Source organism: Oryctolagus cuniculus, unplaced genomic scaffold, assembly GCF_964237555.1.
Source record: "Oryctolagus cuniculus unplaced genomic scaffold, mOryCun1.1 SCAFFOLD_79, whole genome shotgun sequence".
NCBI lineage: Eukaryota > Metazoa > Chordata > Mammalia > Lagomorpha > Leporidae > Oryctolagus > Oryctolagus cuniculus.
In genome coordinates, this window is record NW_027208262.1 from 291,864 (window position 1) to 305,618 (window position 13,755).

The 13,755-nt window shown below is 38.4% G+C and overlaps 1 pseudogene; it reads right to left on the bottom strand.

Annotated features, from left to right (window-relative positions):
• Positions 1–13,270: 13,270 nt before the first annotated feature.
• On the bottom strand, positions 13,271–13,338 carry LOC138848099 (U6 spliceosomal RNA; annotated as a pseudogene).
• Between the last annotated feature and the right edge of the window lie 417 nt (positions 13,339–13,755).

Sequence of the window (13,755 nt, forward strand, 5' to 3'; positions counted from 1 at the left end):
ATTAGTGGTAATCCAGAAAGCACTGATCTCAGGTCTTTTTCTTCCAGTGTTAAGTTTATATTTTTAAATGCATATTAAGTGAACAAATTTCATGTAATTTATATATACAGATTGAAGAGCAAACTGATAACATCCTATCCTATCTTCCCTTGTTCTCATATTTCCAACTCCCTCCTTCTTGTTTTATTTTCTTTTAATTTTGACAGCTGCATGCTTTGATTTTATTTTAGAATCACAAGCTTTAACCCTCTACAAAATAAAGAATTCAGCAAGTAGTAGCAGAAATATCAATGAGTATATGTTGTGTACTCTATCAAAGAGTACAGAAAAGTGCTATGAACAATACTCAAATCTCAAAATGTCAATTTAACTCATATGCTGCTTTTTGTTGTCTATATATTAATTACCACCAGTCAGAGAAAACATATGGTATTTGTCTTTTGGGGACTGGCTTCTTTCATGAAGCATACTTGTTTCCAGTTCATCCATTTAGTTACAGAAGATGGGATTTCATTCTCAATTATGGTTGAATAGTATTTTACACTGTATATATAGCTCATATTTTTGTTCCAGTCACCAGTTGATGGACATCTGGGTTGATTCCATGTTAGCTATTGTGAATTGAGCTGTAATAAACATGAGGGTACAGATAACTCATGCCTGTGCATATTCTATTTCATTTCATGCGGATAAATTCCCAGTAGTCAGATGGCAGGATCACATGGTATGTTTGTTTTCAGATTTCTGAGGAACTTTGATACTGCCTTCCATAATGGTTGCACTAGCTTCATTCCCACCAACAGTGGATTAGGGTACCTTTTTCTCTCCCTCTCCACCAGCCTTTATTGTTTGTTGACCTTTTCAAAAGAATTATTTATTTGAAAGATTGAGTTACAGAGATGGAGAGGCAGAGGCAGAGAGACAGAAGTATTTTATCTGCTTGTTTATGCTCCATATGGCCCAACAGGTAGTGCTGGTCCAATCGGAAGCCAGAGTCAGGAGCATCTCCCTGGTCACCCATGCGGGTGCAGGGACCCAGGCACTTGGGCCATCCTCCACTGCCCTCCCAGTCCAGTGCAGAAAGCTGGACTGGAATAGCAGCAACCGGGACCAGAACTGGCACCCATATGGGATGCCGTCTCCACGGGTGGAGGATCAACCCAGTGTGCTATGGCACTGGCCCCCATCAGGGATATTTTTCTATAGTACTCTCTCTCCACTGTATCTTTTTCTAGTTGAAGAATTAAGGTGATGCAGGATTAATAGAAGGAGTTTGAGAGGATTGTCTCTCTTTCAATTGTGTTGAATAGTTTGAGAAGCATTAGTTCTTTAAAAGTCCTGTAGAATTCAATAGTGAGGCTGTCTGATCCTGGACTTTTGCTTGTTGGGAGGGTCTTTATTACTCATCCAATCTCTGTCTTGGTTTTTGATTTGTTTAGCTTTTCTATGTGTCTTCATGACTCAATTTTGGTATATTGTGTATGTCCAGGAATCTGTTGATTTTTACTCTAGGATTTCCAATTTGTTAGCAGTCACAACAGATGCCCACATCCTATATTGCAGTGCTAATCTGAGTTTTGGGTACTACACTTCCTAATCAGCTTCATGTTAATATCCCTGGGAAGCAATGTATAATAGCTCAAATTCTTTCATTCCTGTCGTCAAATTGGAGAACTGTAACCTCAATGGGGACTTGAGAACCTGGTCTTGCACAGTGGTAGCCATATAGAAAGTGAACCAGCAGATGGGAGATCTCTCTGCTTCTCTTTCCTTCTCTCTTTGTCTCTGTGTGTCTCTGCCTTTTTTATCATGTTAAAATATTTAATTACTTACTTGAAAGAGTTACAGAGAGAGGGAGAGACAGAAATCTTCCACCACCTAATTCATTTTTGAGATGACTTTAATAGCCAGAGTGTGGCCAGGTTGAAGCCAGGAGCTTTCCCTCCGATGTGCATGGCAGCAAGGAGCTTTTCCTGCAATGTGCGTGGCAGCATCCCAGGCACTTGGGCCATCTTTCCCTGCTTTTTCAGTCCATTGGTAAGGAGCTGGATCAGAAATGGAATAGCTGGTACTTAAACTGGTGCACATACAGGATGCCAATGTAACAGATAGCAGCTTTGTCCACTGCACCACAACCACCAGCTCCTCTATCTGCCTTTCCAATAAATAAATCTTTTGAAAAAGAACTGAAGGTAGTAAAAGTCATCATGACTGAGCAATGGCAAATTTATTGAAGTGATCTATTTTCTTAAAGATCCTTTTATGAATTTGAAAGGCAGCACTAGATGGAGAGAATGGGAGAGATTGATCTTCCTCCTGGTTTGTTCACTCCTCAAATGGCTGCAATGACTGCGGCTAGGCCAGACTGATATCAGGAGCCAGGGGCTTCTTCCAGGTCTCTCACAAGGGTGCAGGAGCCCCAATATTTGAGTCACCCTGTGCTGCTTTTCCAGACACATTAGCAGAGAACTGGATCCGTTTGGAGCATTAATGTCTATGATACTCTCCTTGCAGTTGAAGGATTTAGAATCCATTTTGATTATGGGTGGGCCAAGTACAATGTCTTCCAATTGTCCAAGGTTTGGATTAGATGGGTTCTGAGAAATTTTGTTAAAATAGTTATTAATCTTGTTTAGACAAGGTCATAGTCAAAGTGGAGGTTCTCTCCTCCCTTCAGAGAAAGGTACCTCCTTCTTTGATGACCTGTTCTGTCCACTGGGATCTCACTCGCAGAGATCTTTTGCCAGAGTGTCTTGGCTTTCCATGCCTGAAATACTCTCATGAGCTTTTCAGCCAGCTCCGAATGCCTTTAGGGCTGATTCTGAGGCCAGAGTGCTATTTAGGACATCTGCCATTCTATGAGTCTGCTGAGTATCTCACTTCCCATGTTGGATCACTCTCCCCTTTATTTACTCCATCCGTTAGCGTTAGCAGGTACTAGACTTGTCTATGTGCTCCCTTTGACTCCCAGTCCCTCCACCATGACCAACTGTGAACTGAAACTGATCACCTGGAACAGTGAGATGGCATTGGTACATGCCACCTCAATGGGATTGAATTGGAATCCCCTGGTATGCTTCCAACTCCACCACTTGGGGCAAGTCAGCCTGAGCATGTCCCAAATTATACATCTCTTCCCTCTCCCATTCCCACCACCATGTTCAACAGGGATCACATTTCAGTTAATTTTCAACACTTAAGAATAACTGTGCATCAATTACAGATCTAAACCAGTCATATTAAGTAGAACAGATAAAAAAAACTACTAAGAGGGATAATGTATTAAGTTGTTCATTAACAGTCAGGGCTATGCTGATCAAGCCACCATTTCCCATAGTGTCCACCTCACTCCAACAGGTTTCCCTCTTGGTGTTCAGTCAGTCGTCACTGATCAGGGAGAACATATGGTATTTGTCCCTTTGGGACTGGCTTATTTCACTCAGCATGATGTGTTCCAGATTCCTCCATTTTGTTGCAAATGACTGGATTTCGTTGTTTCTTACTGCGGTATAGTATTCTAAAGAGTACATATCCCATAATTTCTTTATCCAGTCTATCGTTGATGGGCATTTAGGTTGGTTCCAGGTCTTAGCGATTGTGAATTGTGCTGCAATAAACATTAGGGTGCAGACCTCTTTTTTGTTTGCCAATTTAAATTCCTTTGGGTAAATTCCAAGGAGTGGGATGGCTGGGTCGAACCGTAGGGTTATCTACGACCTTTTCTAAACAAGATAAGAGTCGGAGAACTCAGAGGGCTTCCATAGCCTTGGAAACTCATGACTGGAGCATAGGGAGATTACTGATGCCATAGACAGGAGTGTCAATTGGTAAAGTCAACAACAGGAGTCACTGTGCACTTACTCCTCATGTAGGATCTCTATCCTTAATGTGCTGTACATTGAGATTTAATGCTATAACGAGTACTCAAACAATATATTTCACTTTGTGTTTCTATGGGGGTGCAAACTGTTGAAATCCTTACTTAATGCATACTAAACTGATCCTCTGTTAAAAAAAAAAAAAAAGAAATTATCAATTCCCAACTTGACTCTCACTGGGATTAAACATGACAATAGGTCTGCTCTGATTTCATCATCATTTTAAAAAAAAATCATCTATTATTTTTCACTTTATGTTTCTGTGTGGGAGCAAACTGTTGAAATCCATACTTGATGTATACTAAGCTGATCTTCTGTATATTAAGATAATCAAAAATGAATCTTGATGTGAATGGAAGGGGAGAGGGAGTGGGAAAGGGGAGGGTTGTGGGTGGGAGGGACGGTATGGGGGGGAAGCCATTGTAATCCATAAGTCGTACTTTGGAAATTTATATGCATTAAATAAAAATTAAAAAAAATAGTTATTAATCATAACTCTCAGTTTAAGCTTTTCTTACCAAACTTTCATGTTTGCTGATGTTTATATCTATGGGAAAATTGGGTCTCTGGATTGCAACCAATGAAAGCATCCAGACTAACAGTAATAAGGTCAACAGTCAGCAGAATGATGTCCAGCTGAACTGAAATAGCTTTTCTTATTTGGTAGAGGGGTTACCTCCTGCATTATGCTGACATACTGACATAGACAGTAGATATTGGAGCCTGTCCCTTCTGCCAAATGGAGAATACCATATTTTGGTCCATCATATATATATTTATATATTATAATATATATTATATATTATACTATATATTTCTATACATAATATAGAATTGCATATAATTATTATAAATATATAATTGTATATATTATATATGAATTTGTTATTTATATATAAATAATTATTTCTGATCCAGCTCCTTACCAATGGATTGAAAAAGCAGTGAAAGATGCTCCAAGTACCTGGGTTCCTGGGACACACATCAGAGGAAAAGCTCCTGGTTTCAACCTGGCCACACTCTGGCTATTGAAGTCATCTCAATAATATATATATATATATATATAAAATACATATAATAAATTATATAATATTATCTGTTTATAATTATATATTATATAATATATTGTATGATAAATTATAATATATTTTATATATGAATATATTTATATACATAAATATATAAATAAATGTAAATATATATATAAGGAATTTATTTATGTAGTTGACAGGTTTACTTACAGAGAGTGAGAAGAAGAGACACAGAAAGGTCTTCCATATGCTCATTTACTCCCCTAATGACTGCAATGTCTGCAGCTGGGCCAATCTGAGCTAGGAGCTTCCAGGTCTCCCATATTTTGGCAGGGACCAAAGCACTTGGAACAGCTTCTACTGCTTTCCCAGGCTATTGCAGAGAGCTGGCTGGGAAAAGGAGAAATGGGGACTAGAACTGGTGCTCATATGGGGTGCCAGCATTGCAGGTAAAGGATTACACCACTGCACCACAGTGCTGGCCCCAGTCTATCCTTTATTAAGGAGATCTCAGTAATCATGTTCAGGTATTGCTGTCCTATATTCATGGCCAAAGTCCTAGCAGGCAACATGGTTTGGAGAATCATAAGCACAAGGTGTGTAGGAGACTTCATTTCTCATACAGCACAGTTAATAACAAGGTTCCAAGAGGGGAAATTACTTGCATCATAGTCTTTGAGAACTAATGGACATCACAGGTGATCTAAAGAATTTAGAAGGTTTGTGAGCCCCTAGAGTGAAAAAGTCACTGGGAGCACAAGGACAGTGCCTAGAGTTTATTTTGATGGATTTTAGCCCCTTTCATTGGAGGGAGGCCCGAAGAAGCTGGACTGATTAGTAAACCTCAGAAGTGTCTTTTCAAGGTGAAGGCAAACTGAGACTGAGGGGTTTTTGGAAAAACGTTGAACAAAAGACATTTCCCACACGTGGTTAAGACACATCATTTATCTACTGATTTTCATCAGATCTGTTAACATTAGGTATAAGGTACAGTGGACATGGTGGATGGCATATAGCAATATGATTTTAGTAATATATCATGAGGTGCTTTTTTTAAATGGATTTAGCAGGTAAAATTGGGCTACCTAATGGGATGTAGCTGGAATAATCACCTTTTTGTTAAATAAATCTGAGGTAATAAATGTTAGTGTATGAAGACATTGAGTTTTCTTTTATTGGGCCTTCTTGGTTATTTTAATCTGGGATCTGCGAATTCTCATTTTCTTTATTTTATTCCTCATCATGTCGGACCAACTCTGCTGCTTTGGGGATTTTTTTAGTACATCTGACATTTGGAAATTTAGACAATAGTATAGTTAAAATGAGATGTACCAAGTAAAGTATTTATTTTTATTCTGATACATATTTTGGAATTCTTCTAAAATTCCTATTGAGTATCCTTGTTAAATTTAGTTGCATCCCAGGTTAAGACTTATTGGAGGCAGGCTCCATGGCTCAATAAGCTAATCCTCCACCTGCGGTGCAGGCACACCAAGTTCTAGTCCTGCTGGGAGAGCCAGATTCTGTCCCAGTTGCTCCACTTCCAGTCCAGCTCTCTGCTATGGCCCAGGAGTGCAATGGAGGATGGCCAAAGTGCTTGGGCCCCGTACCTGCATGGGAGACCAGGAGGAAGCACTTGGCTCCTGGCTTTGGATCAGTGCCATGTGCCAGCTGCAGCACACTGGCGGCAGCGGTCACTAGGGGGTAAACCAACAGAAAAAGGAAGACCTTTCTCTCTGTCTCTCTCACTGTCCACTCTGCCTGTCAAAATAAAAAATAATTTTTATAAAAAGACTTATTGGAGCCACTTTAGTGATTACACCCATGAAACTTTGTTAATAAATGCAAATAGAACCTGGGAAAATTGATGTATATCTTATGCTGTAGAGACTTAAGATTGAACATCTTTTTTATCTTTTTTAATTATATAATTTAAAAACAAATTTTAGATTTTTTTTTTACTTTACTAAGTCACAGCTCTGGCCCCATTAATATGACTTAACAATGTTTTTTCCTCTCAGAATTATCTCTATTGTTTCAGTTAACTGCATGCCTTTTCTTTACATTCAGATTCCCTCAGCTGTCAAAGCTTATTCATCTTAATTCTGTTGTTCCTATTTCCCTCCCTTTTATTCTGTCCCTAGGCTAATTGAGATCATGATTCTCCATTCCTTCTGTGTGGTGTCACAGTAGGCTTGAAGTGTTCTTTTTCTCTTCTGATTTCTAAAGAAAGAAATTATGTATTCCCCCAGTTTAGATATTTTAATAATGCACTCTAAAACAAAGGTTAAATGTTCTTAATTTGACAAGAATTTTCGGGGCCAGTGGTGTGGCATAGTGGGTAGAGCCACCACTTGCAGTGCTGGCAGCTCATATGGATCCAGATCTCTGCTATAGCCTGGGAAAGCAGTAGAAGATGGCCCAAGTCCTGGGCCCCTGCACCCATGTGGGAGACCTGGAAGAAGCTCCTTGCTCCTGGCTTTGGATTGGCACAACTCTGGCCATTGCAGCCAACTGGGGAGAGAACCAGTGGATGGAAGACCCCTCTCTCTTCTCTACCTCTCTCTGTGCAACTCTGACTTTCAAATAAATAAATAAATCTTTAAAAAAAGATTTTTTTCTAATTTTAGATTTGTTCTACTTCATTGCCACTTCAGGGTGTGTGTAAGGAGTGCATATCCAGTTTTTCTATTTTGGAATTTGGGGATTTTGTATTAGCTCTGCTGTGTATTCATTTTTCTTGAGCATTGGTGATATCTTCTCCTTAGTTGTATTAAGAGAGAGAGCAATAGCCCTCATGTCTTTTTAGGTAAGTAAGACATATTAAAAACAGAGCATTCAGTATACATTCATAGTATTTTGACTTGTTCAATTGATTTTCCTGACCTCCCTTGGATATTCTTGGTCTTTGCTGTACAACTTTCTATACTCATTAATTCTTTGATATTCCCAAATCCAGAAAATGAATGACTCAACAGCTGTGTTCCTGTATTTGCTGGGACTCAGGGTAAGAAGCAAAGTGGAGGTGTTCAGGAATCTAAAGTTACATGCTACATAGCAAAGCACATCATTTCCTATACAAAGTGACTGGGAAATCCAGAATCTTTTGCACACATATTGGATCCTGAACTATTACTGGACTATTCAGTAAGATTTTAATGTATTTATTTTCTGTGTGTGTGTTTGTATTTCTAAATAAACTCTGCTGGGCTACTTAACATTAACATGTATTGCAGAATTCTTTCATCAGTTTTTACTTTTAAAAAGTTTCTCTTTCAGTTTTATGGGAGAGGGTAGAAGTTTCCTGCTATGTAACTGAAAGTTCATTCATTCATTAAAGTTAAAAATATTTGTTGCAAATTGGTAGAATACTATTAATTCTCATGTGATTTACATGAAACTAAATACATTCTCTATTTTGTTTTGCTTAAAATTTCTGCATGTGTGGACTTCTTTTTTCCTTCTTGCCCCAAATCCCTTTGTGTATTGGGATGGCAAATGGGTTTTACACTGGAGAAAACATGTTATTTTGGCAAAGAAGTACTTAGCCTTCCTGCTTCAAGTATTCAAATATTGCATTGGAAATCAGTATATTTGTTTACTGTACAAATGTCCTTCATACAATTTTGTAATCTTCTGGGATGGGAGAGGAAGCAGGAAATAGGAGGATTATGGGTGGGAGGGATGTTTTGGGGGAGGGGAAGCCACTGTAATCCAAAAGCTGTACTTTGGAAATTTATATTTATTAAAAAAATTAAACAATTTTGTAATCTTCATCTTCCTTTTTATTTCATCCTTTTTAAAAAAAGATTCATTTATTTTACTTGAAAATCAGAGTTACACAGAGAAGGAGAGAGAGAGAGAGCAGTCTTCCAACCGCTGGTTCACTCCCCATTTGGCCACAATGGCTGGAGCTCTGCCAATCCAAAGCCAGGAGCCAGCAGCTTCTTTTGGGTCTCCTATGCAGGTGCAGGAGCCCAAGGGCCTGGGCCATCCTCTACTGCTGGATAGTAAGTCTTACTTGCCTAAAAAGATGGATAGTAATTTGAGTAGCCAGGACTTGAACTGGCACCCAATTGGAATGTCAGCACTGCAAGCCACAGCTCTACTTGCTACTCCACAGCATCGGCCCCCTAAATTCTTATGAGTATTGCTACACGATTGGAATTTATAATTGATAATGCTGAACAATTGAAACTGTCTTATTTACAATTGTAGGACTGGATATGGCAGTTCTACTTGAAGTAAAGTATGTAGCCTGCTTATTGTATGATTTTCGGAAAAGCATGTATTTATATATAACAGCAGATCTGTTAATCATTTAAAAGTGAATTGTCATGATTACCCAGATGTAAAGAATGCAATATGTGCTAATGAGTTAGCAGTCACAGACATTTAGAATTAGAGGGATTTTAGAACTTTTTCAATACTGCAGTTTTTATGAAAAACTAATAATTTTTTTTATTTGACAGGTAGAGTTATATACAGTGAGAAATCAGAAAGGCCTTCCTTCCATTGGTTCAGTCCCCAGATGGCTGCCACAGTTGGAGCTGTGCCCATCCAAAGCCAGGAGTCAGGTGCTTTCTCCTGGTCTCCCATCCGGGTGCAGGGCCCAAGCACTTGGGCCATCCTCTACTGCCTTCCCGGGCCATAGCAGAAAGCTGGACTGAAAGAGGAGCAACCAGGACTAGAACACTTTGCCCATAAGGGATACCAGCACCACAGGTGGAGAATTAACCAAGTGAGCCACGGCGCTGGCCCCCGATAAATTTACTCTTAACAAAATATCAAAATATCTTATTTAGTATAAAGTTAGTAGTGAAAAGAGACTACCTTGTTGAACACAGAAATTTGAGATTATATTTCTTGGTATTAATTTGCATCTTAAGGCTTATTGCCTAGTTTATTTCAATATTTCAATCTAATATTCCTAATAATATCTTGTACTTAGTGGTTCACTGTGTGCCAGACAATATTCTTTTGATTTTTTAAAAGATTTATTTATTTATTTATTTGGAAGTCCGAGTTACACAGATAGTGAACAAGAGGAAGAGAGAGAGTTCCTCCATCTGCTTTTTCATTCCCCAGATGACCTAAAAGGTCAGAGATATGCCAATCTGAAACCAGGAGCCAGGACCTCTTCAGGGTCTCCCATGCAGATTCAGGGGCCCAAGGACTTGGGCCAACTTCCTACTGCTCTCCCAGGCTATAGCAGACAGCTGAATGGAAAATGGAGCAGCCTGGACTTGAACCGGCCTCCATATGGGATGCCCCCACTGCATGCAGTGGCTTTACTAGCTACACCACAGCACTGGCCTCAAGACAATGCTCTAAAATGATGCATTAATTATTCCCAAATATTGAAAAGTGGCATGGTACACATTTGAATGTGTTGTTTTGTACTAGTTGTAGAAAGAGTTTAAAATATATTTAGATTTAAAAATGTAAGCTTTGATCTAAAGGTTTACTTTCCCTTAAGGTGCCTGTTTGGAAACTGAGAGATCATTGAAGTCTCAAGATAGAGTACAACTGATCTTATCCAAGCCTCCTTTATCACATGAGGATGCTAAATGCCAAGCCCAGAGAAGTAAAGTGAATTGTTCAAGGTCACATAGGTAAGTTGTGGCAGGGATAATTCTGTATTAGCATTAGGTATCCTGATACATAGGCCACTGTTCTGTCAATTTTGTACTCCTTCTGGAGTTAAAGATTCTAAGTTGTGGAAAATTGAATTTGGAAATTTAGTGGTTGCTATGTTGTTATGGTGAGAAATTTCTGTGTATAGCTATGAGTTGCTTAAATTTTATTCAATATATTTTTCTAGTATGTTTGCTATTTATTTGAAATGTATAACAAGTAGCTTCATCTATTTGCCAAAAGAATTTTTAAAGATTTATTTATATTATTTGAAAGTCAGAATTACACAGAGAGAGAAGGAGAGGCAGAGAGAGTGGTCTTCCATTCACTGGTTCACTCCACAGTTGGCCTCCATGGCTGGAGCTGTGCTGACTGGAAGGCAGGAGCCAGGAGCCTCTTCCTGGTCTCCTATGCAGGTGCAGGGGCCCAAGGACTTGCACCATTTTATAGTGTTTCCCAGGCCATAGCAGAGAGCTGGATAGGAAGTGGAGCAGCCAGGTCTTGAACTGATGCCCCTATGGAATACCAGCACTGCAGGTGGCAGCCTCACCCACTATGCCACAGTGCCAGCCCTTGCCAAAAGAATTTATAGAAGCTATTCCATATATACACTTAACAATTATTTAGTTACTTGACATGAACTATCCCTGCATATTTGAAAATTTTGAATGGTATCACTTGGGTTTTAAGAATGTTATATTTTAGGTCTCTTAATATTTTTAGTGATGATGTTTTAAAGGCCCTTTCTGTTTTATGAAAAATGATAAGGATTTTGTTTTACAATGGCCATAGTATTACTACTTAAAGCAATAGATTAAATAAAACTTTTAAACAAAGTCATTTAATACTGAATTCTAACACACTGGTATATTTTAAAGTGAGAAGCCGGATTTCTTTCAGATATTCTAAAGAAGAATGATAATCAAAATTGAAGACATCTACAGTTTTTAATCACTTGTTTTAAATATTGGTCATAATGGTCCAATTTTGAGTTTAATTTTAATTAGCTTTTAAATGATTCAATATGTTTTATAGAAAAAATTCGGAGAACATAATTATATACTCAACCTCCCTCCCTTCTTTTTCCTTCTTTGTCATTTTTTTTAGCTTATGAAATGACATTTTCAGTTTACATTACATTAAAAAGGGTTCTTGAATCAAGGGACAAGTTTAACAGGCAAAAAGCAAAAAGATCGTAATTTAGAGGGAATATAGACAATGGCTCTAAACAATATTTGAATATCACATCTAAACAATATTTGAATAAATTGATAAATATTTTAATTTCTCCTACTAAAATGCTCAAAGTCTTTAATTATTTATCAAATATTAGTGCAAAATTATGGATTTAAATGATCCCAAAAAGTGATGAATTTTTGTGTAATAAAGTCCAATTTTTGTCAAGGCTTTTTGACAGTCTCACAGAAAACTTATGTTTGTGAATGGGAAGAATAATACCAAAATATCCATACTACCAAAAGCAATTTGCAAATTCAATGTAATCCCAATCAACATACCAACGATGTTCTCAGAGCTAGAAAAAATGATGCTAAAATTCACATAGAAACATGAGAGATGCTTAACATCTAAAGCAATATTATAAAGCAAAAAAAAGCTGGAGACATCACACCATATTTTAAGACATATTACAGGGGTCAGCACTATGACAAAGCAGGTAAAGTCACCGTCTGCAGTGCCGGCATCTCATATGGGTGCCAGTATGTTTCCCAGCTGCTCCACTTCTTATACCCCTCTCTGGTATAGCCTGAGAAAAAAGTAGAAAATGGCCAAAGTCTTTGGGCCCCTGCACCTGCATAGAGACCTGGAAGAAGCTCCTGACACTTGGATTCAGATCAACAGAGCTCCGGCCATTGTGGCCATTTGGGGAGTAAACCAGTGGATGGAAGACCTCTCTCTCTCTCTGCCTCTACCTCTCTGTAACTCTGCCTTTCAAATAAATATACTGCAAAAAAAAAAGAAGAAGTGTTAGCACTGATATAATAACAGACACATAGTTCAATGGAAAAGACTTGGTAGCATAGAAATAAACCCAAATTTCTACCAGCAACTCATATTTAACAAAGGAACTAAAATGAACTGGAGAAAGAAGAATCTCTTTCACAAGTGGTGCAGAGGAACTTGATTATCCATATGTAGAAGCCTGAAAAGAGACTCCAACATCTCTTACACTATGTGAAAGTGAACTCACAGTGAATTAAAATGTAATCATAAGACCCAAACCCAAGTACACATAGGGAAACTCTAAATATTGTCAACACACAATAGCTTTTGGGTAAGATCCCAATAGCAATAGTCACAAAAATAAAAACAGAGACATTTGAGTATATCCAACTAAGATACTTCTTCACAACAAAGTAAACATCAGAGTGTAGATACAATGAACAGATGGCAGGAAAAATTAAAACTCTGAATGTTTACAGATTTCCAGAACATTTACATGAATTGGAAAAACTCCAAAAAATACAGTGAAGAAACAGGCAAGGATCTGAATAGACATTTCTCAGAAGAAATGTACATGGTCAAAACATGTGAATATGCCCGATGTCACTAGCCATTATGTAAATATAAATCAGAACACCATATCAGTCTCCAACACCTGTGGGAGAATACAACACTCAGGTGTTTGTGTGTGCAGCAAGTGGGTTTAGAGGACCCTGTTCACCTCTGGAGAGCAGAGCCTACAGGGAGGTAAAGAAACCTTACTGCGCAGGGGCATGCTAATCTTCTCTGTATCATTCCAATTTTAGTATATGTGCTGCCGAAGCGAGCACATGTGCTGCCGAAGCGAGAAAGAGATGAAAAGAATTTATCTCAGCTAGCCACTAATATTCAAGAAACAAGGTCTTCAGGAAAGCCAACTCAACTGACATTTTCATGTCATTGTTAAATAAAGGAAAAATTATCTAGGTTCAGCAATACGTAGTTTATAAGAGAAAGACTACAGAGTAATTTCCTTGGCATAGAAATAACTTTTTTTTTTTTTTTTTTTTTTTTTTTTTTATCCATGAGGGCTTGCTATCACCACCACACACCCACATCCCATATACAAATGCCTGGCTTGAGTGGTAGCTTCTCTGCTTTGAGGCAAGTTTCTGCTAGTGTGCACCCTGGGAGGAGACGGAGGATGGCAGAAGTGCTTGGGTCCCTGCACCCAAATGGGACATCCAGAATGAATTCCCAGTTCCTGG